The 22,400-nt window shown below is 41.8% G+C and overlaps 1 long non-coding RNA gene across 2 annotated transcripts; it reads left to right on the forward strand.

The window, feature by feature from the left end:
* Positions 1-9,523: 9,523 nt before the first annotated feature.
* On the forward strand, positions 9,524-16,466 carry LOC135253778 (uncharacterized). Of its 2 annotated transcripts, XR_010329686.1 has the most exons (4): positions 12,574-12,807; positions 13,454-13,529; positions 14,432-14,497; positions 15,981-16,466. It is a non-coding gene; the product is annotated as an uncharacterized LOC135253778 (long non-coding RNA). The 2 variants fall into 2 exon arrangements; XR_010329687.1 differs by lacking the exons at positions 12,574-12,807; positions 13,454-13,529 and adding an exon at positions 9,524-10,709.
* The last annotated feature ends 5,934 nt before the right edge of the window (positions 16,467-22,400 follow it).

Genomic DNA, 22,400 nt, shown 5'->3' on the forward strand with positions numbered 1-22,400 from the left:
AGTAAACATGCCTAGTATTTTATTCTTTGTCTCTGGCATTAATGCCACATGAGGTAGATAACACATTTTACTGGCCAGGTACACAAAGGAATTTTGGGCCTTAATGCAGTCTTGCTCTAGCGCAAATATATATTCATTTTTAAGAAAATTTGTTTCTTAAATATTCTGATTGCTTTTCACTGCCATTCACAGCAACGCATGAATACAATTTCTTGTGCTAAATGATTGTTCACATTAAAGATGTTGTGCAATCAATATCATAAAAAAAAAATAGTTGTGTTCTACAAAAACTTAGAGAACCAATGCTATGATATCTAGACCATTCTAGTTAGTAGGTGTTTTTATTTTATTTTTCCTTATACTTTGCACAGGATTTTTAAGTACAAATTAGCCAGGTCGTGTTAACGTATCCCATATACAATATGATCTGGTGCATCAAGGCTGAAACCCAAAAGGTACAATTCACTCTTTTTTTGGTATGAAAAGCAGTCTGGAAATTAGAATGTTGTCTACATAAGAGAAACTAATCTGAATAATACTCCAATAAGAAACTTTCAAAATTCAAAATATGTCCTGGGATATAACTTTCAGACTTGAAGTGTTTACACTACCAAAGGTATATAAACACTGAAATGTCATCTCGACAGTCCTGACAGTGGACAGTCTTCCATCCTCATCCATCATGGTAGGACTGAAGCTTTCCTCCCAAGGCTCCTGCCTTGGACCCGGTCCTCACAAGGCAGGCAGGTATTCCCATTGTTATTGCAGGAAAGATAAGAATGTTTTCAGTAGTGTAAACACTTGCACGTATTTACCTCTGTCCCCCTGACAGTGATTGACACCAGAATACACACCAGACCAGCCAGAAACGGCCCTAGAGAAAAGGAGTTTTTATGTGGAATTTTACGTTTCCATTCCCTCACCTGCTCTAACTTCTAACTAAAAAGTTTAAAAACAATGTGTGCATGTTTATTTTTGACTGTCGTATGCCTGCCTACAACACTGAATGCAAGTAGAAGATGTAGTCAAAGAAAGGTCTATGGTGGCTTTTACAGGCTCAGCCCAGACCAGCTGATTGGCTAACCAGACATGAAGGAAGTTGTAACGATACTGTTAATGCATACTGTGGTTTTTTAATGTACACTAGTAATGGGTTGATACTTCAGCAATTCTGATTCTCTCAGACCAGTGCAGTAGCAATAAAACATGTTGTGGTGCAACAGCCTGTGACCACAAGGTGCCAGCAGAGATGGGTGTATTGCAGTGAGAGTGATAGATTCTCCGTGCTCTGGAACACAGCCCCTCTCTCAGAGATGGGTCCCCACACACCGCTCTCCACTGTGCAGCCAATGAAATTTAGCCCTCTGCTTCATTTAATTCGGCAATCCTGCCTCATGTCCACTTGTGACCAACCGACAGAAGTAGCATGAAACCTGACCAGAGTTAAGTAAGTGGTCCGCTCTTGTGAATTTCCACAAACCTGCGAATGACAATCGTTGGTCATGCAACATCCCATATGTTGATGTTAAGAAGTGCTCTGGCAGCTCTTAATTTTGGATCGGCCAGCAATGTTATTCTCTCCTTTTCCATGTATTACCCACCCCCGCCTCCCTACCCCCTCCCCTTCCAGCCCCGCCCTGCCCTCATCCTGCCTGCCTGCCCGACTTGACCGGGCTGATTAGCTGCTCTGTCAATTCCCTGGCAGACTGAAACCAGAGACCCCCCGCGGGCTGGAAGTGCAGGCCAGAGGTCGGCAATTACTGCATTATCAAATGTAAATATTTATTACGAGCAGAGCATACAGCAGGTAATGTTGTGACTTTGCGTAGGCCCGTGTGAGCACCTCAGCTCCACTTGATTGATGGCTGATGACGGCTTGGGCCTCCAGGCCAAGCTGAATTTATCTCAGTAACAGTTTTTTTTTTTTTTTTTTTTGGCAGGGTAGGGAGGCAGAAAGGGTTCACCATTAAGAGGCAAGCAGGTGGGAATATTTCCTTGAATGGAACACTATGTAATCTGCCAGTGAGCGCAAGAAATCATATGACTGATGCTGTTTATGTATAGTGACGTATGAGCCCTTCAGCCATTTATATTGCGTTCTTAATGCAGCTAGATTGGTACCTTGCACAAGTACATGCTACAAATCCCCCACCAGTTTTTTGGATGCATCAGCATCTAATAAATAATTCTAAGCTAGGGCTTCGGCCAACACTGGATTATCCCCACCACGCACGCACACTTACGTAATTTTTTAAATGGATAGTCTTCCCATCAAGACAGGAAATGTCCAACCTTTTTCTTTTTTGAATCTCCATGATGACATAGCTAGCCAATTCTACAATCTCTTTACAACTCATACAGAACAATGTTTTTTTTGTGAGTATAACAATGCCAACTTGATGCTACTCCTGACTCACTACTGTTATTCAAGACTGTTCTACTTTTATTCTAAGGCAAATGTGGTATTTTAGACCTCAGTTCAGACATGCATCGCAGAGCACTCATTAAATTAGATGTCTTGTTCCTCCAGGTCTTGCCAAAATTACCTTTATATCTTTCTCAATTAGGTTTCCACTGTACAAGTAGATGATTTTGTCCTTTGTTCCTAAACATACTGTAGATTTACTACACACATGCTGATACGAATGTGGTTATGGCCAGGTGTTTTCTGGAAACGTGAAAATCAGTTTGCGAATAAGGTCACATGTCAGTGTAGGCGGTATGCAAGATCACGTAGATTACTGGAGACTAATTAACAATCAACACAGGCAATTGCTCCTTCCTGTAAGGTGGCAATGAACTGTGTGCCGCAATTACAGGTCCACTCCTTGGGGGCATGCCGTATTATTGTGACACTCGGCCTGGCAGGTTGGTACTCAAACGAAGAGAGCTTTGACTGCGGGCACAGCTCAAACTGCTCACACCGTTCAAAAATCACAGCCAGGTAGATTCATAGTAGGAGCCACAGAGCGCGAGGTCTCAAATTGACCCCAGCATAAGGAATAACTGTCATTCTCTCCCATTAGATGATATTTTTGTCCTGTTCAAAAAGGAAGTCCACTCACATGCAATCCTTGTTACAATTCTTACTGCACATGCACAGTAATATGCGTAATATGTGATATTCTGTCATTCTGTAATTTGATCAATTTCATTAACAAAGCACGGCAATGCTATACATGAAATGATGAAAATTCTTTTATTCTTTTGTATAGTAAACATAAATACAAGTGGAGACTTACAGATTTATGTTGACGATTAGAGGAATGATTGATTGCTTGTATCCCTGTAAGTCCTGTCTAAGACCTTTAGGGTAGGACTGGGTAGCTTGAACTGCAGAATCATAAAAGGGAGTGAGCTGAAGGTGTGCACATGGGCACACAAACATAAACTCACACACACACACACACGCACGTGCAATGCACATGCACACATACGTAATAGTGCTTATACACAGAGACACACACACGTGTATGCACACATACGTACATGTGTGCGTGCGCACACACACGTCCAATCACAGAGTTTAACCTCTATTACAAGCAGCTGGGCCAATTCAAGCACTCATTGCCTCCATGAAGGGGTTGGAGGATTGCATCCATGACATCAGCAGATTAAAAGACCATCATTTCCCATTTCAGTCTTTAATCACCCTCCCCCATAAAAAAGGACTCCCTGCGTGGGTATTGTTGTACAGTCAGTGCAGTTATAGATCATTGTTTGATCTGGCTCGCATATCCATTTACAAGCTGTTCTTTGTCGAACAAGCTTTTGGCTCAGATGTGGGCACCTGGTTTGGTTTAGGATGAAATGACGCGGTTGGGCCTCTTGTGAAGGACTTAACTGATGTTGTAGAACTTTCTGAGTTGTGAGTTGGGGGTGGTTGAAGAGCTGCGTGCTGTTTTAACAGAAGGGTGCAAACCAAAAACATTCTGAGCTCATTCTTGATTGTCTGTATATGATTGAAGTTTATAGTGTTGCAACTTTTATATTATGACTGCAATAGTTAATAATGATCATTTGTGATGATTTCGGTTGTTTGAGACAACTTTGTTTATATTTGGTTTGATTTAAACAGTATGTTAATTAGCACAGAGCAATGCTCAAGTTGTACATTAACACTGTTGAATCCTCATATCTGCTGTATTGTAAAAACATGGTGTGTGATCTCAATGAACAAGCAAGTAAACAATGAACATTCACAATCTACTGAACAGCAGTCTTATTTCAAACAAAGCATATCCTGCCAAACTTTAACACCAATGTGAAAATACATGGGCAGCCAGGAGGTTCTTTTGAAAGAAAATGTCCCAGCCAAAAATACAGTGCACTGGGCCTCACGCATTGCGTGACCTGGCAGAAACAGCTGGCTCTTTCTCTTTCCGTCTCAAGCGGTTGTCATTACACAATTAGAAGTGGGGCACTCCACAATGAACTTCCCCGCCGAGGGTGAAAGGGCCTCTAAGGGCAGGTTTGTGATGTCATCGCCACTGACGGGGCGTGGCACCGGTGACCCGTGACTCTGGGGACCCTATATATACACGCCTGGGCATGACACAACAGGTCCGTGCCGCACGCACACACACGAGAGCTCTTCGTCTGTGCGGGAGTCGAGTCAAAACAATAGCAGCCTGATACTGACAATCGCTCACGTTTGTGCACGTACCATTCACTCAATTAGAGAAACATGAATGTGAATCCCCGTGCGTGTGCCGTCGACAAGCTCTTCCAGCAACATTTCCATGCGACTTTGAGCACGAAATAGTGATGTGTGTCAGGACCGTGTGACTCATTGTTATTATTCATTTGTCATGAGTTATTCAGCTCGATTCAATTTTATTTGTATAGCGCGTATTATTATTGTTACTATTAGTATTATTACATGTATTATTATCAAGACAATGTTCTGGCAGCTCCATCTCCGTAGTTCTCTGTCTGAGCAGGGCAGGTGTATGGTTAGAGGAGCAGGCTGGTGATGCCCTGCTGCCTGGCTGAGGCTGGGCCAGGCTGTTGAGCAGGCCAAAGCCTTGCACTCAGGCAGGACCGGGGCCTACATGGTCAACGCCCGAAGATAGCTAAAGTGAAGCCAAATTTGTCTCATGCTCTTGACAAAGACTGATATGCCACCTGTGGGAATGTTGGATTCACGCAGTTATACATACATTATTGATGGTTTCCTGCTCTGTTTGCAATAGATAACACACAGTTTGAACAAGGCAAACACGCACACATGCACGCACACACAGACACACACACATGCACACAGTGAAACTTGCTCCCTCCGTGCCCCTGAGTGTTCTCTGCAGAAGCTATGCCCTTTTCCCCAATCCAATGAATTACCCAGACATTCAGACCATCCATCACTGTCCCTCCTCCACAAGACCTCTGATTCTGCTTAGACACATTCTCTAGAGGCCAAACCTTAATCTGCTGGGCTTTTCTTTTCTGTGACTAGCTTTGAAATATTACTTAGCTTTAGGCTAGTAGTCCACTTGTAACTGTGAATTATGCATCGATTCCCAACACTTGCTAAATGGTTCTTACAATTTATTTTTCTCCTCCGCACATGTATTTACTCATTTTCAGTGTCACTCCATAGTATTAAAGTTGGCATGATTGAACAGCACTGGATTTGGTTACACTTACTTGCATCACATATGTATCAGTAGTTAATTACAAATAAGGGAAAATTAACTAACAGTGAGTATAAAAATATAATTAAAATGATCGGCCACTAACATAGATAATCTGATACCTTGTTTCTGCTAGCGAAGTTCAGTATTGTTAGATTTTTGATGAATTACATTTGGGGTATACTATAGCAGTTGATAACTGCTTATGCGAACAGGTAAACAACTGCAGTACTCCAAACCACAAACATTCCCCTTGGAGGAATATAACATTTTTGTGGCATACCGCCTTCTCGCCCTGTGCCCCTGGGCACTGTAAAATTATTTTGATACTTTGTGTGTGTGTGTGTGTATGTGTGTGTGTGTGTGTAGGTGTGTGTGTGTGTCTGAGTGTGTGTTTAGGAAGGAGCTGGTTGGCTGGGGGGGAGGAGGTGCTGTGAACCTCCACTGCTTGATGTCAAAACATTCATCTTGTGCATCTTCCCATAATGCGAACTGCTGGCCTCGCATCAGCCCTGCTTTGTTGCTTTTACTGTAATTCTCTGCAATGACAGAAGACAAGGCTGATCTCTGCAGTGTGCGTGATGGGATTTGTTTCTTGTAGTGTTATCGATTAGCTGTTCTGTGGCCAGAAGCATGTCTGTAGGGATTCCACTGCAGAGTTGTTTACCTTAATGGTTTGGGGGGGTCATTTTACCTTGAAACCATTGAAACCAAGAGCAAGCAGCCTTTTTTGTGAGCTGGCCTCCTGAACAAAGCAAACTCATTACTCACTTTGTTCCATTATTTACCCCCTTTGTACCTTTCGGGTGGAAAAGCAACACTTGAGCCTTTTTATTTACCTTTTCACATCACCTGTAACAATGATAAATGATCAAGTCTGCTCCTATACAAAAGCACAGGCAACGGGACTAATACAGTGCCAGATTCCGCTGTCCGAAAATAACACCAAGCAGGCTGAAAGCTTCAAAAGCCGTTTAAATATTGCGTCCATCCAAACATCCCCCTTTGTCATTAAAGTAGTAGATCGGAACAACATCAAGTAGATCTGTAACTGTAACTTGACAAACTCCACTAGTTGGGTTAATTTCACCCTCAAATTCATTCAGAGTAATGATATGTCCACCAATGAAATGACCAGACCTAGGTGATTAACACTATGCCGATTGCTAAACACAAAGTACATAAACTCAGACGAAAAAGACATCAGCCTTGAACAAATGATTGGAAATACTAGTTTTCATTTCTTAACATCACTACAGATACATACTGTGGTGGTGCACACATTACTCAAAATATAACAGAGCGGTTTAGACAGCTTCTGAACTCTGATCAATTAATCAGTCAGCAAAGAAGTCATTGAGGTTGGACTCAGGGAATGTGGTCAGCCATTTTGTGGTGGCAGATTGGCTCTGCTTTGCTAGTAAATCTTCACAACAATGCCCTTCAACAGGGTGTCTACTGAGAGAGCAACAGACGGGTGACTCTCAAGGCTGCAGCATCCTCCTCCACCAACAGCCCCCATAAAACAACACGCTTTATGGGGACGTAAATAAAGCCGACTGAAGCTACAATGTCCACACAACCCATTGATGCCCAGTCGTTCCCACAGTTTAGATTTTATCTACGAGTTTTGTTGTTACAAGCAGAGGGCCCCATCAGAACTGATGAAAACTGTGTGAGCGGACATCTGCTTGGTGTCGGACCATTCTCACAATGCTTACAACCGACCATGCTGAGGATTCCTGACTACTATGGCTAGAGAAACAGCTTTAGATACTTATCTTCTACCTATACATCACATCATCACAAACTGACTACAGGTAAAAGTCTTTCTGGCCTTAACTCTCCGTTAACTTACAACATTATCTAAACAAATTATGACTTTGTCCTTAAATATGAATAGAACATTTAAGGATATATGCATTGCTTAACTAATTTCAGTAACCACCCATCTCTTGACATTGTAAAAAAAATTGTAAAGTCAAGTTATTTACATTTGCTTTGTTGTGGAAAAACTCCTAAGTTATAAAGCAAAGAGCTTTGCATTTAGATGGATTCTAGGCAGAAGTGTTCAAAAAAGAGCAATAAGAGCCATTGCTATGGTAGTCCCATTGTGTTCTGTCAGAGACTGTCAAATGAAAATTCAATTTCATATTGCTGGATCAACTCCTTTACTGAGTGCGGGTTTGGCCAGAGCAGTCTCATCCATCACAAAACCTCTCCGCCAAATAACTACAGCTTGTCACAACAGCGAGCATCATTGCAAGCTTCTCTTTTTACCCAGTGTCTCAAGGCATGTCACATTCTGCTTTTGTAGTGCTATGTGTTCATGGTGCTACCCAGTGCATAGTAACAAATGGGGGAGGGTGGCACATTCCAAAGGGAAACAATGGATATCAGCATAGATAAACTCGACTGATAAATGTCTTTAGCACGGTTCTCAGTGGATCAAACAAATTCCTCACTAACTGTGCTGTTGTGAGGATGGTCTGTACACATGCCGTAGAAGTGCCACCTCCCACCTCCCATGCATCATTGCTCATTCAGTATCCTAAAGTGTGTGTGCTATCTGGTTGTTGCTGGTTTTTGTGAGAGTACAGCCAGGCCCTCCCACCCCCACCCCCCAACCCCCACCACAGCGCCACCTCGAGGCTAATGTAGACAATCTTCTTATCTCTTCACAGCGACGTGTTTCTTCTGCATTGAAGCCATTTCTTCCTCTGGCCTAGGGAAATGTGCCCTGACATGCTGTTTGGAAATTGAGGTTAAATACTCTCACATGGATGACTGCATCGCATGCCAAACCTGCTGTCCCCACTGGCAGTCCCCTCACTCGGTCCCACAGGGTTTCAGGTTTCACCTGGGGTAGAACGGGGACATACAAACAGACGGAACAGTTGGGCTGCTGCTCATATTTTTGATGAATGACCTTGTTTCACTCACAAAAAAAGAAGTATTATGAACATCATACATTCTGGACTCCTGATAGGTAGTCTTAATAATGAATATGAACTTCTACTGAATCACTGCAGTCTGTGTGGCTTTTATTCTGCAATATAATGTTTTAAAATATGTACTCAGCTGGAACACTGAATACATGCCAGAATTTAATTTGAATTACAATTTATAGTTCAACATAAATATACAATTATAATGCAGTCTTTCATTTTCTTGAAGCGCATCCAATATATAGCTCACTCCAGACCTGCTCAGAATATACAGGCAGTTCCCCTTCCATCGCCTTCCATTTTTTACATGTGTAACTTTACTTTGTTAAATAACAGAAAACATTACTATGTATCTGTATTACTACCTTCACATATGGCCATTAATCAATAATGATTGCTTTTGGTGCAGGTGGCTATAATTTTATTACTATTAACCTTGTTGTTCAGGTATTTAGAGATCATCAAGTACTATATTACACGCTTTCAACTGGCTGTGCCGTTTCCTATTGGTCACAACCCCCTCTTGCCACTCATACCTTTCATCCTGCACAGCAGTGTAATGGGTAGAATTACTCCACTGGCTAACAATTACAGACCAGGGATTATAATATTACCTAAAACAAGAATGAAATGAAAATACAAAATGAAAATGGTCTACTAAGAGAACAACTTATTGAAAACTGCTGAAATGCAAAGCGTAAAAAAAATGATAGATTAAACAAAATGTCAACAGCTGAAGCAATATGCTGGACTTGTCTACCCATAGCGGGATAAGATCAAAAACCCAATACAGAAAACATACTGTAAGTGCATCCATGTGTTATGGGTTGTACAGAAGACACGTTGCTTGGATGTGTTGCTGCCAAGTCCATGTGGATGGAGTCACAGAGAGTCTTTCCTACAATGCTGAGCTCAGTAACCTGTGCATATGTGTACTGTATATGTGTGTGTGTGTGTGTGTGTGTGTGCGTTGTGAGGGATGGAGAGGTAGGGTTAGGTGAGGGGCTTCTGAGGCAGGTTCTTAGGTATTGGGGAATGGGCCAAGAGTGCTCCCCTTCCACAAGGCTCAAGGAATCACATGTGTTACCACTTTCTTCATTAGCCTCTGATTTAGAAATGCCTCATGCAAAAACAAATGGACTTGCTTATCTTCCCTTAAGGGAGCTCTGCTCCCTCCTGCTATCACAAAATAGCCGCAGGGCTCCAAGATCCCTTTAAGCATAAACATATTGTATTCATGCAGATGTATGAGGAAAATGGGGACAAATGGACATGGATAGTCTTTCCTATATTAGAAATGAAACCTTCCTAATATATCCAGAAAGCTTTTCCAGTTGTTCTCAAACAAATATGCATATCTTGGTAACTCCAGCTATTTACTTATTTACAATATCCCTTTGACAAATTAACCCTCACTAAGATTCTTAGTTAGATCCATTTACAGAAGTAAGCCAGCAGGGGGAACTCATAACAGATACTTTTACAGTTCAGTGCCATGAAAAACAATTTGCTGATTTCCTCTATTATTGCATATTCGTCACACTGAATGGTTTCAGATCTTTAGACAAAATGTAACATCAGACAAATGGAAACCGTATAAACAGCACATTTTCAAAATGATTATTTCATTAATCTAATAAAAACAGTACTCAAGCACCCATATCACCCACGTGAAAAAGTCATTACCTCCTTAGGTACTCAATCAATCAATTAGCCAAACTGATAATTAGATTCAGCTGATTGAACACTGCTAGGCTTGTTTGCAGCTAGCCCCATTGAATCTAAACCTCACTCATATTGAACCTTACCATCACAGTGAAGTAGCCACCACAAAGTTTCTACAAGCTCACTAAGGGATGATCAAAGCAAATTCCAGAAGAGATTTGAAAAAAGAAGTTGTTGAAATATATAAGGTTACAAAGCCATTTCTAAGGCTCAGGGACTCCGCTGAACCACAGTGAAAGCCATTATCTCCAAATGGAGAAACCTTGGAACAGCAGTGAATCTTCCCGGGAGTGGTCAACCTGCCAAAGCTTCTCCAAGGGTGCAGCAACAACTCATCCATAGAGTCACAGAAGATTCCAGAAGAACATCCGAAGAACTGCAGGTCTCTATGGCCTCAGCAAAGGTCAGTATTCATGAATTTACATTAAAAGACTGGGCAAAAGATGTGAAAGACTGATATCGAATTATAGGAAGTGTTTGATTGCAGTTATTTCTGCTTTAGGTGGTGCAATCAGTTAAGTTTAAGGAGCCAATTACTTTCCACATGGATGATACCGGTGTTTGGTAACTGTTTTTCATTAAATGAAAACATTTAAAAAAACATGTCTTATGTTTACTCAAAAATGCAATAATAGAGGAAGGGGGCAAATACTTTTCACGGCACTGCAAGTGTTCCAGTAGGAAAACATAAGATGATGATTCAGTTATTTGTTCATTTGGCCAATGACAGGAATGCCTGAAAACAGCAGTTTGTCAGTCTAATATTGTTTTCTGTTCTGAAGATATTTCTTGGCTCCAATATGATGGTTGATGGCCACACTCAATTTCCTGGTAATATATACGACACTGTTGCCTAGGTAACGTGGCCACAGTGCCTGAGTTACTGCTTCACTTAATTACATTAGACTCACAAGGCTTCATGAAAATTAATGCAAATTACACATTTTATTAGACTGCAGTCTGATGTGAAAATGCAGCATGTTCAACACCAACAATACCCGTTATATTAATGCAGACTGCAAGTCGTGCTAAAAGAAGAATCATATGTTCCTGAGAACATGTGACCTCAATGTTCTTTTTCTTTAATTAAAAAAAAATCTGCCTCATATTGCTCTTTCACATCATTGTTTCCTCTTTTCTAATTAATGATTGCAAGGTGGATCCTGATGGTGTCATTAAACTACAATCTACGCCAATTAGTGTGCACAGTGCCCCGAAAAGCCAAACCTTTTATGTGGTTTGTTTAAGTGCAATGATAAAACAGACAGTTTAATAACCATGTGTGGGAGAAATTGGTGTAACGTTTCTTCATTTTGCTAAGACAGGATTCTGGCCATTCATGTGCCATTCATAGGGCAAATTCTGGCCATTCAGGGGATAAATGGAGCAAATTACAAGGCCATTGTGGTCACTGATCAAAAACATGCAGGTAGGCTAATTGGACTCTAATTAGCTAATTGCTTGAGAGTGAATAGTGAGTGAACGGTATGTGTGCCCTGGGATAGACTGGCCACCAGTCTACGGTGTATTCCTGCCTCTCGCCCAATCCACGCTGCGATTGGCTCCAGCAGTCCCCACGACCCTGACCAGGATAAGTGGGTTAGATACAGTAATGGATGAATGGATGGGTGCTTTCATAATTTCATCAATCATTCTAAGACTTGGTTGGGTTACGGCAAAGGAGTATTTCTGTGGCATTCTAAGACTCGGTTGGGTTAGGCCCAGGGACTGTATCTCTGGGATTCTAAGGCATGACACATCCATTGTTGTGAATGATGATTTTTTTTTTTGCATACTATGCTATTGTGGGACATAATATTGAAGCACTGTTCCTATACTGTATTGAACACCTATTATTGCTTTACGTAGAAGTTTTATTCCATCAGATCAGGCCAGGTTTTTGGTAAAGATGGCACAGCCAAGCTAGTGTCATACGACAGCTTTACACAGGGCCTCTGGGGCTTCACTGTTCTACCCCATGCACAGTAAACAAGATATCTGTTGCGTGCAGTCAGCGTCCTCACAGTACACTCTGAGGGCTCAAATCTATTTATCTTGGAAAGATCCATTGTTAATATGACTTTATTATTATTCAGCTATCTCCATCAGGCAACTTGGCAGCATATCCCGGCTGAAACCAATGAATACTGCTCAGGTTGTGTTTCACCAAGGGGAAAAAAATCACTGGTTTATTATTGGAATGCAATCCAGTCATTTGAATACAACAGTCGGTGGGGCCTCTGTTTTGACATGTGGTCAAGGTTCTTTCCTGGTTAGCATTCCTTACTTAAAATGCTGATCAAGGAAAGATTCAAGTTGGCAACAGGCTCTTCTCACAATCTGGATAAGTGATTATTCTTTGATAACGAGCACATGCTGGTTTTTCAGTTTTTTTTTTTCTTCCATTGGGGGCATCATAGTCATACATCGCACAGAGCATACACCACTGCAGGTGTGACTGTGACCCTCCTTCTTGGCCTTGGAACTCACACACTTCTGAGGTGAGGATGACCTTAACTTAGCCTTCAGTGAATCATTTGGTTGAGATGTCATATCACCAAACGGCCCTTTTTCTGTAAATCAGCCTGTGGTCAGGCTCCACCAGCTGTGGCTAACTACTGTAAAAAGTAAAAAAAAACGATGGGCTTTCTAAACCACAGTCCGCCCTTCCTCTGGAATGCCAGGTCAGTCGAGCAGATTTACACTTTATACACCCCATTTACGCCCCATCCTCCAAATACGTTCCACATGGTGTTTTTATTAGGCATATATCTTCACTCATTCACCTAAGCCCAGGGATCCAAAATGTGACTTTAACCCAGACTGGTTTTCAGCTCTAAATTCGTCACACAGCTCACCGGACCGGCCATTTGGTTTTCCTTTACGTCACAGGGGTATGCTTGTGATATCTTCATGGACAATTTTCCTGCACATGAAACAAGATTACAGGTTAAATGATGTTTTAGACCTGCCATTAGTTGTAAGTTCTTTCAAAGATTTTGTCAAATGGACTCAAGTGCTATACACTACATTGGCATAAAATATATCTATTCTGCCTTTCTATTACACATGCACATGCATATAGACAGGTACATTTGCTTTCAGGGGTCCTGTGTCATCAAAGGTTACCATGTGTGACCCATACAGACTATGTCAGCATGACTGAGCAGCAACAGAAAATCCAACCACAACTGTCTACACGCATCTGCATATTCTGCATAATGTAGGCACCAGTTCCTGCAAAAATAAGACCCACAACTGCACTACACTACTTTTCAGAGGCATTTATGCAATGACCAAGCACATTCTTTCACAACTGAATTTTTGTGTTAAATTAACACAAAACCACATTCTACTCTTTAAGGTAGCCCTTTGAAAGAGAATAACAGACAAAGCAAATGCTTCCGAGCATAGTGAGGTCCAAGCAGGAGGCCTATGACTTGGAACCTAGTCCCAAAATGACCAAATCCGCTGGCAGAGGTGGTCCTGGTTACACATACTGAGATCATGAGTGTGCCCATGACTCACAAGCAAGATTGTGCTTTTCTCTCCCAGCGTACTGGCTTCCCTGACACGGGCAATGTGGGCCTGCCAGTCCAGCCAGGGTGGAGTACTCCGTTCCGCAAATCAATTTCAATACCTTTAGGAATCTGCATGGGCAGCGTGGGTCTGCCAGTGCTGCCAGGGTGGGCTGCTCTGTCCCGCAAATCAATTTCAATACCTTTAGGAATCTGCTAACTGTGCCCAGAGCGGTACCACCTCCACCCCTCCTTTACCTCCCACACATACCCAAGTCATTCAATCTCACCCTACTCAAGCTGTAATCAAAAGCCATTCGCTAGCTCAGTTTAAACAGCTGTGTTTTTCACTGCAGGAACTTGGGTCAGTAAGGAAATGTTTTTATGAATAAAGCAGCAGGATTTTAACATTCCGTTGTTCTGCTTCTTTACATTTTTAAACTTTTGCAAGTATTAAAATGAAACATGAGTACAAATTGATCAGGTTGTGTTCAATGAAAACCTAGGACCTAAGTGTTTCTGATGGATGATTCTGTTCTCAAATGCTGTCTCAAACACAAGCATGATTCTTTTATAACCTCCTCTACTTTTTTAAATTCAAACTTAGATTGAACCGGAGCAATTCCAAGGGGAGTTGGAAAAACTGCCAGGAAATATACAGACACATGACAAGGTGAAGCAGTATTATTTTTCATGTATTACCATTTCAATCGAAGCATAACCCATATGTTTCGCATTTCCAGTGCACTGTTGGCAGCGCTTCAGATTATGTTGAAAATCTCGTCCAGGATATCATATACAAATACACAGCAGCATACGTACACTGAAAACATTCTGAAAAATTATTTTCAGAAGTATCATTCAACTGCCTCAACATCTGAAAAATAAACAGAATTGCCATAAAAACCACATTAATCATTCCCTTTTCATTGAAAAAGCAGAGGAAAACATCACTCTGCTTTCCTTTTTACGTTCTGCATCTCTGGCACAGCGAGTTAATGTATCACCATCAAATCTCGCAACACCTGAAGTAATAGACACAGACAGAGTCTCTTTCCCCCGATTCCGCACCAGGACCTTGACCTGAGCACATCTCCTGAGTTCATGTTCCCAGCTCCAGCCTGAGCCCCACCCTGAGTGAAAGCGGTGCTTCCTGCCACACAAAGAGCCCACCCCCCCCGTGCGCTCCTGGAGAGCGCCCCCCCACATCAACACATCACAATACTGCTGCTGGGAACTCGTTAATGCCACTGCTGTTTCCCGTGAGGAGAGAGGTAGAAATAAGGACAGCCCCTTTGCTGCGAAACTAAAAGCCAAAACCACCAAGAACGAGAGAGAGACAGAGAGATAAAAAAAAGAGATTTGGGGGGGACTTTGTGTTTTTTTTTTATAGGGGAGATCAGAGAAGGACTCTAATAGGAACCTGCTGATATCCAGGCAGTTGGCACGAAGCTGCTTTTAGAATGAGGCAAAGAAAATTCAAGCAAGCAGCTCAACCTCATACTGCCTGTTTTTAACCTGGCTTTAGATCTAGGTCACCACATGGCCGACTCTTGGCGTGGCTAGTGTGCCAAATAAACATATTTCAATCAAATTTCAGTTTGCCTGGTAAGACCTTTATTTAACTAAGGACTTAGAAGAGATTCAAAAAGAATATTTTCATATCCCCTTATTTGGGACTTTATTTGAGTCCAAAGAGTCAAAACTTTATTTGATATTATTGCAGTACTCAGCTGGATATCATATTTAACAGACCAAATAATTATGGTCAGAAGCTGTTACAGTCTGTGTGCTTAGTTATTTTTATTTATTTATCAATGTGCTTTGGAAGCATATACAATCATTGAGATAAACACACTACTTCCGACACCTATTTCCTCTGTGATACAAAGTGTTTCCATCAATACATCTCTGGCAAACATCCATGTATGAAGATAGGATAGAGAGGAAATGCTGGGGTATCCGTGCACAAACAATGAATCTTTGATAAACTATAAAAAGATGGCCATGTTTACAATGCACTGCACTTATAACATGCAGTGAAGCACACAAACAGGTCCCCACTCCTGACACTTTTTCCTGTGGCACACAAGCCATGTGAAGATCTGTGATTAGCTGCTAGCTTATTTGGCAAACTCATTATCCCCTGTCCCCAGGTACTTCACTGAAAACGGCTGGCTAACGGACGAGAGATGATGCTGCAAAAAAGGGGCTGAGAAAAGGTATCACAGTTCAGGTTTTGGCTCTCAGGGATCTCTAAATGCATTTACAAGACACTTTTATTGGCTACTTTTAACTGATTTGGATTTGGTTTGGTCATGTGCCATTTCATCTCAGAGGTAACCATGCTTGCAGAACTGTGAGCTGTGAGGACCTCACAGCAATGAAATGGTCACGCATTTCACAATCCCTGAGGGCAGGAGGAGCTGACGGATGAAGTATAATTATTAGAGTTAAGAAATCCATGTCGGATGGACATGTGTTTTTAAATATGAGATGTCTGTTTACGGTAAAGGGCTGAAACATCTTTAAACTATCCTCTCATCTGAAATACACTCTTTCATTACAGCCCCTTCATTACAGTAAATCCTCTGTCTCTATCTTTAACCCCGACTTTAACCTGTAAATAAAACCTTCACGTTGACACTGTGGTCTTTGTTGTAGATCTGCTGGCTGATTTAACTGATCTTGGACAAGCTGAACAGAGCAGATGTGAATTCTTAGAGACTCCTGCTCCCAGGCAGCGCTGATTGGGGTTAAGGTTCTGATAGCTGTCCTCTGATTCACCCGTGGCTCCTGGGGCCAGCAAACGATATATTACTGTAAATTAAAGTCAATCAGGACCTGTCCTCTTTTTCATTTGCACATACTGTCTTTCCTCAGACAAATACTCCATTATGAGCTGCTTTCATTCAACAAACCATTCAGAACAAGTTTCTTTTCAAGGAAAATTATTATAAGTAGCCCTGTTATGAATGTGACAGTTGAGAATGTGACAGTTTACTTCTTTGAACAAGTTGATTTTTTCACTAAATTGCTGCTTGATTAATTTGAGATAATGTGTCACAACGCATCTTGCGCTATAGTGCCATCTGCTGGTGGGACCTTGATCCAACAGTCCCCTACTGCAAAAGCCATGATGCTCTCAGGTGCTTGGGGAATATGACAATTTTTCTGTTTACAATCAAAGAAGTCTCCTCTTCCATCTCCCTGCCCACTCACCCTGGTGAACCTGACCGAGTCACAGACATGCAAATTAATTAGAAACTACTGGCAAATTTCTCCCATCAATCACTCTGACTGAACATTAGGCTACAATTGTCCGGTTGGGACCATGAACCAGACATGAGGAATAATTTGAAATCTGGACATTCTGGAAAGAAACTGTATGTCTGGCAACTCTAACTGGATAACTAGAGGTAATGTTACTCAGAGGTCTAACAGAAAACAAGCCAGCTCTGTATTGCTTTTCATCCCCTTGGCTCTTGAATGAGCCCTGTCTGCTTGTTATTTTGCTTCACTGTGTCTGGGCTACGCAGTGGCTAACTAGCTATAGCAACAAGCACTTTGTTGAAATCTGATCACACCCATCCACCGCTACCCACACAGAAAAGAGCGCCATGCCCAGAAACATCCGAAACACATTTTAGAACAGGTAAAAGGTGCATGAATTTTCCAAAAATGTGTAAAGACAGAGATTTCCAGTACATCATAGATGCGTTAGTATGGTTATTTTAAATATTTTCAAGTTAAAAATCCTGCATAGTATGCCTTTAAAATAATTATTGATCATTTTTTGGTAGATTTCTTAATCCAAATTATTAACACATGTAACATTTTATATAATTTGCAACATAAAACAGCTGTTCATATTCCAGGGAACCTGCAGCATCCATTACATTTTATTTTTTTAAGAAACAGCAAAAATCAGCTGTTTTCTGTCCTTCCAGCTGCAGTAAAATGATGTGGGAAAATGCAATAGCTTGTTCTGGGTGGATTGAGTCTAATTTGCTTGGATAGCAAATTACAATAAAAACATGCTTATGAACCGGAATGAAATCAGAAAATTCAGAAAAGAAAGCACAGGTAGAGCACTTAAAATGATCTAAATACACAACAAAAGAGCCTCTCATCCTCCTCTGTCAGTTTGCCCATACCCACTTGCTTGAAATGTATTCTATAACGCAACAAACCACAATCACACACACACACACACACACACATAACCCTGAAGAATTTCCCCCCAGTCCAGCATTAACCACACTGAGTTGTAGACCCCAAACAAATACATTTTCACTGACTGAATGACTTTCCCATAAGAGGATTACCATAGGGAATTACCCGAACAAAGGCAAACTTGAAACTCAATAAAAACTATGCAAGGCAACAGCCAATCCAACCACAATAGGCCACAAGCCCATTTAATTACTCCAATAATAATACTGCACTTATGAATATAAACTTGCTAGACAGCTTGTCTGTCCACAGGATAAGTTTGCAGCTTAAGTTGATGATGTAGTGATACATCTTTGGAGTGTTTTCATAAAGGGGTAAATTACTTAAATTACTAAATTAAAGGATATCTTCAAGGCCAGTGCCAGGCAATAGGCTGAAAGACAGACCATAATGTTGTTCAAGATGCTAGCAATGGCTCTGGCATATCTATCATGGGAATCCAACTTTTTTCAGAGCAAGAAAAATAAATATTTTTTTTACATAATGAATGGATTTATATTGCAGGGGAACTGCTTACATTTGTAAAACGACAGTGAATTTGGCTGTTCAAAATCTGCAGTAACTGAAACTACAGAACATTCTTACATACATACATTCATGAAAACAAACACATGGATCATTTCATAAACTCATTCATGGCTTCATACACAAGAAAATACTAGAATACTAGAAAACTCTGGATCAAGCCCTGTTGCCAGATCCAGAGTATTTATATAAATATGAAATCACATCTTGGTAAGGAATGGGTTGTTAAAAACTACCATATAGCTGTAGGTTGTAATGGCCAAGAGTTCAATAAAATACATTTTGTTTCTTGCAACAGTGGGTTAAGGACATCTGGATGCACTTCTTGCAAACACAAGCCACCTGTCAGATTGATATCATCTATATTACTATATTCAGGCTCTGCGCTTACTGTGAAAGTGCCATCATGTTGCATGATGTGAGGTACTGCTTGTGGCAGAGATTCATACTGACCACTGTGCTGCACCCACAGAAATACCCCCTTCACCCCCAAACAGGGTGTCCCATGATAAACAGGACCCTCCGTGTCATTAACCTCTTCAACATGGTGATGCTGCTGCAAGCCCTTAGTTGAAATAAGCATGAGAGGAGAAGGGGAGGAGACCAGAGGAAGGAGCATGTGCAGAGAGCCTGCAGCTCCATGTGTTAAACAGATTTATATCTGCCCTGGACTGAGGTCTCTCAGCGAGAGGATGTGGATAACAGAGTCATGCGCACACCATCCATTTTTGGCATCCGATAGCAGGGGTGATCTCGCCCCAGGCAGTTGGGGGGCGGAAGCAATGCCACATCACCCCTTCACAGGCCAAATCCAGCAGCGAGCCAGATCTGTAAGATCAAAAACTCTTGATTTGCAGTCTTTCACAAAAAACCATCCCAATTTACTGCATAATGTGTGTCCTGCCATGAACTTAATTTAGACAGCAACTCTTAGATGAGAGGATTAACAAAGTGACTAAGTGGATTGAGTCACAGGACAAAGTGGATTGAGTCATAGTGCATGCACTTCTACAAAAATACATCACCGAAATGTGGAAGCGCCAACTGATGATGTTGACCAATGCCACTACAGGAGCGATTCGCTCGATGAATATTCATCCTACCAGCCAAGCAATATTTCTGGTGAACTTTGGACACCCTAGGGCCTCACAGGAGCCTCCATCCTGGAGTTCAACTAATTCTCCAAAGGTCAACAACATGATCGCCTCCTCGCCACATGACTGCAGTGACATGGAAAAAACTGCCAGTCTCACTTAGACCTTTACCACTCCAAGGAGTATTTCGCTGTGAAGTGCCAGGTCCTATGTAACACACAAAATTCAGCATTTCATTTGCTTATGGCTTGTGTCTGTTTTCATGCTGTAGCATCATATCAATTATGCTTCAAGAAAAAATTATCAGTATCTGTCATGAAATTGTTTCTACATTGTAAACAGACACATGACTGTTTTTGGGTTAAAGTTTTGAGTTTGAGAGCCTTTGTGATTTATACTGGTGATAAAGCTGATTTCCCAAACATATAAGTAAATCACAGAGTTAATAGCTGTGAAATGTCAATTATGTTGTCTTAAAACAGGCAAACAAAGATGGAAAGACATTTAAGGAAGGAGGGGTCCATTCATCTCAAACCACTGACTAATTTGTCCCCAGAGTTGTGTAGTACCCCAATAAAGAACTCAGTTGATTCAGCCACATCAAAGTCTAGGACCAGCCTGCATGAATGTCCATTCAGAACATGAAAAACACAGATAAATCATTTATAACAAACAAAATAACCCCCAAGAGAAGATCACTACACAACTAAGTGATAATTCAAACTCAGTACAGTGGAAATAAGTTAAAAGTACATCCATTCAAAATATTTATTAATTTGAGAAGATAGCATTGGGATTCAACAGTAAATTAATTTTGCCAGAAAGGTAACCGAAGACATGTAGCATGGTCAAGCTCCAAGGTCAACTTATTTGGCAAGGAATTCAGTAAAGAAACTAAATTTAGTTTTGACAGTTACACCTTGAGCATGGGCTCATCACTGTCAAATTATCTTTATGCATTTGCTCATATAAAACAAAAATAAATATTTCTGAAAAGTTTTAGAACACACGTTGTTAGTATTGTTAGTCTCTAGTGGACAGAAGAGGGATATGCCTGTGCAGTATGGTTAATTTTACAATCCAGTCTGACCCATTTCCTACAAAAACAAAGTTCCAGCTCTTTTGCAGATGATCGAGGAAGAACTGGAAACGCTTCGACAAAACATTTCACAAAATGTTCCTGACCGGCACGTAAGCACAGCGCTGCAGAACATCAGATTAGTGCACCTGGCTCCATTTCAGACACGCATCCCTTACGTCAATAACATTAAACTGCGGGAATGAGTGTGAATCATAACAGAGTTACCCAAGGCTGCGAATTCAAGCAAAAGCCCAACACAAATGCATGGCAGAGGACAGTTGCTCCCTTGACAAATAAAATCGGCCATTTTGTTTTGTTTTTTTTTTCCCATGAAGACTACATTTAAAGCAAGGCACATGCCCTTAGGTTTACATCAGCCATATGAAATTGCATAATTTAACCTGGGCCTGAAAGGAAACGGAGCTGAACGCCACTTGATCCCCCTGCCCGTCTGGCGGCATGCCTCTCTGACGACAGGCGTCCTAAGATATGCAGTGTATCCCACGCTCACACAGTTCAGTGAATCCGGCTCTCTGGCTACGAGCTATATTTTTTATGCAGTCATGCAGTCCCGGAACATTTCATCGCATGGTGTTATATTTAATGACATGCATTGCGAGCACAGGGCGAAATATCTGAGGCTAATCAAATTTGTGTTATACACTGATTGACCCGTTCTTTTTAAACAAAGACATAAATAAATGATGGCTGTTGTCTTTTCAGAGCAAAGCTACGTGTGTGAGCAATGGGGGGAGTGACTTTTATGACTACGGTTGAACTTTGGTATCATTTCATGTATTTTTCACACGGACACAAAAACCCATTCTCAAATAAGCGCGCTCCAAAAACACTTGTACCAAAGCTCTCATCTCTCTCTCTCTCTCTCATATGAAACATTATGAACATTCCAGCTGCTTTATCTAATGTGTTAGCGATTATCCGTGAGTGCTCTGTAAACTGTCAGCCATTTTAATTTTTCGTTTTGAGGCTCGTTTCTAGCTACGATATTGAACATTTTCTCGCGTTCCTAAAAAGCGGAGAGCTGGACGCAGGGCCGGTATCACGGGCTGTAATAATATTTGACATAATTAGCAAGAAACACAAACAGCGGTGCACCTGGCTCTCTGGCTGCTCTGGCTACGAGGCGCTGGCGGAGTGGAGCGGTGATGGGGTCATGCTTGGCTCTCTGACTGCCCTCGGCCCGTCTCCCCGCCCCGGGGAGCGCCGGTCTGGCATCGTTTGCGCGTCTGGGGAGCGTCGCTCGCCCGTCCGAACGCCCGCCCGCCTGTCTGGCCCGGCCCGAGGAGGGTCACAGGGCTGGCATCTGTCAGTGTGGGAGAGTCACGGCTCGCCCCCCCCCCTCCCCAGCAGTGTAAACAGAGCTCTGGGGCAGGAGCAGCGTAATGGCCCCCATGCTGTCAGCTCTGTGTCTGAGAGAGGGGAGATAAAGCAGAGAGCACTCTGATCAGGCGGCTCGCACACTCCCCCCCCCCCATCGCCTCCATATATCACACAGAACTGCTGTCGCCTCTTCTGCGAGCTCTCAATGGGCAGATGGCTGAGAGAGATGAGCCAGGAATATTCTATGTAAATATAGAATGTGTTACATTCTTCGTCCAGGGGTCCTTCTTTGGGTATGG

This window comes from Anguilla rostrata, chromosome 4 (genome assembly GCF_018555375.3).
Source record: "Anguilla rostrata isolate EN2019 chromosome 4, ASM1855537v3, whole genome shotgun sequence".
Lineage (NCBI taxonomy): Eukaryota > Metazoa > Chordata > Actinopteri > Anguilliformes > Anguillidae > Anguilla > Anguilla rostrata.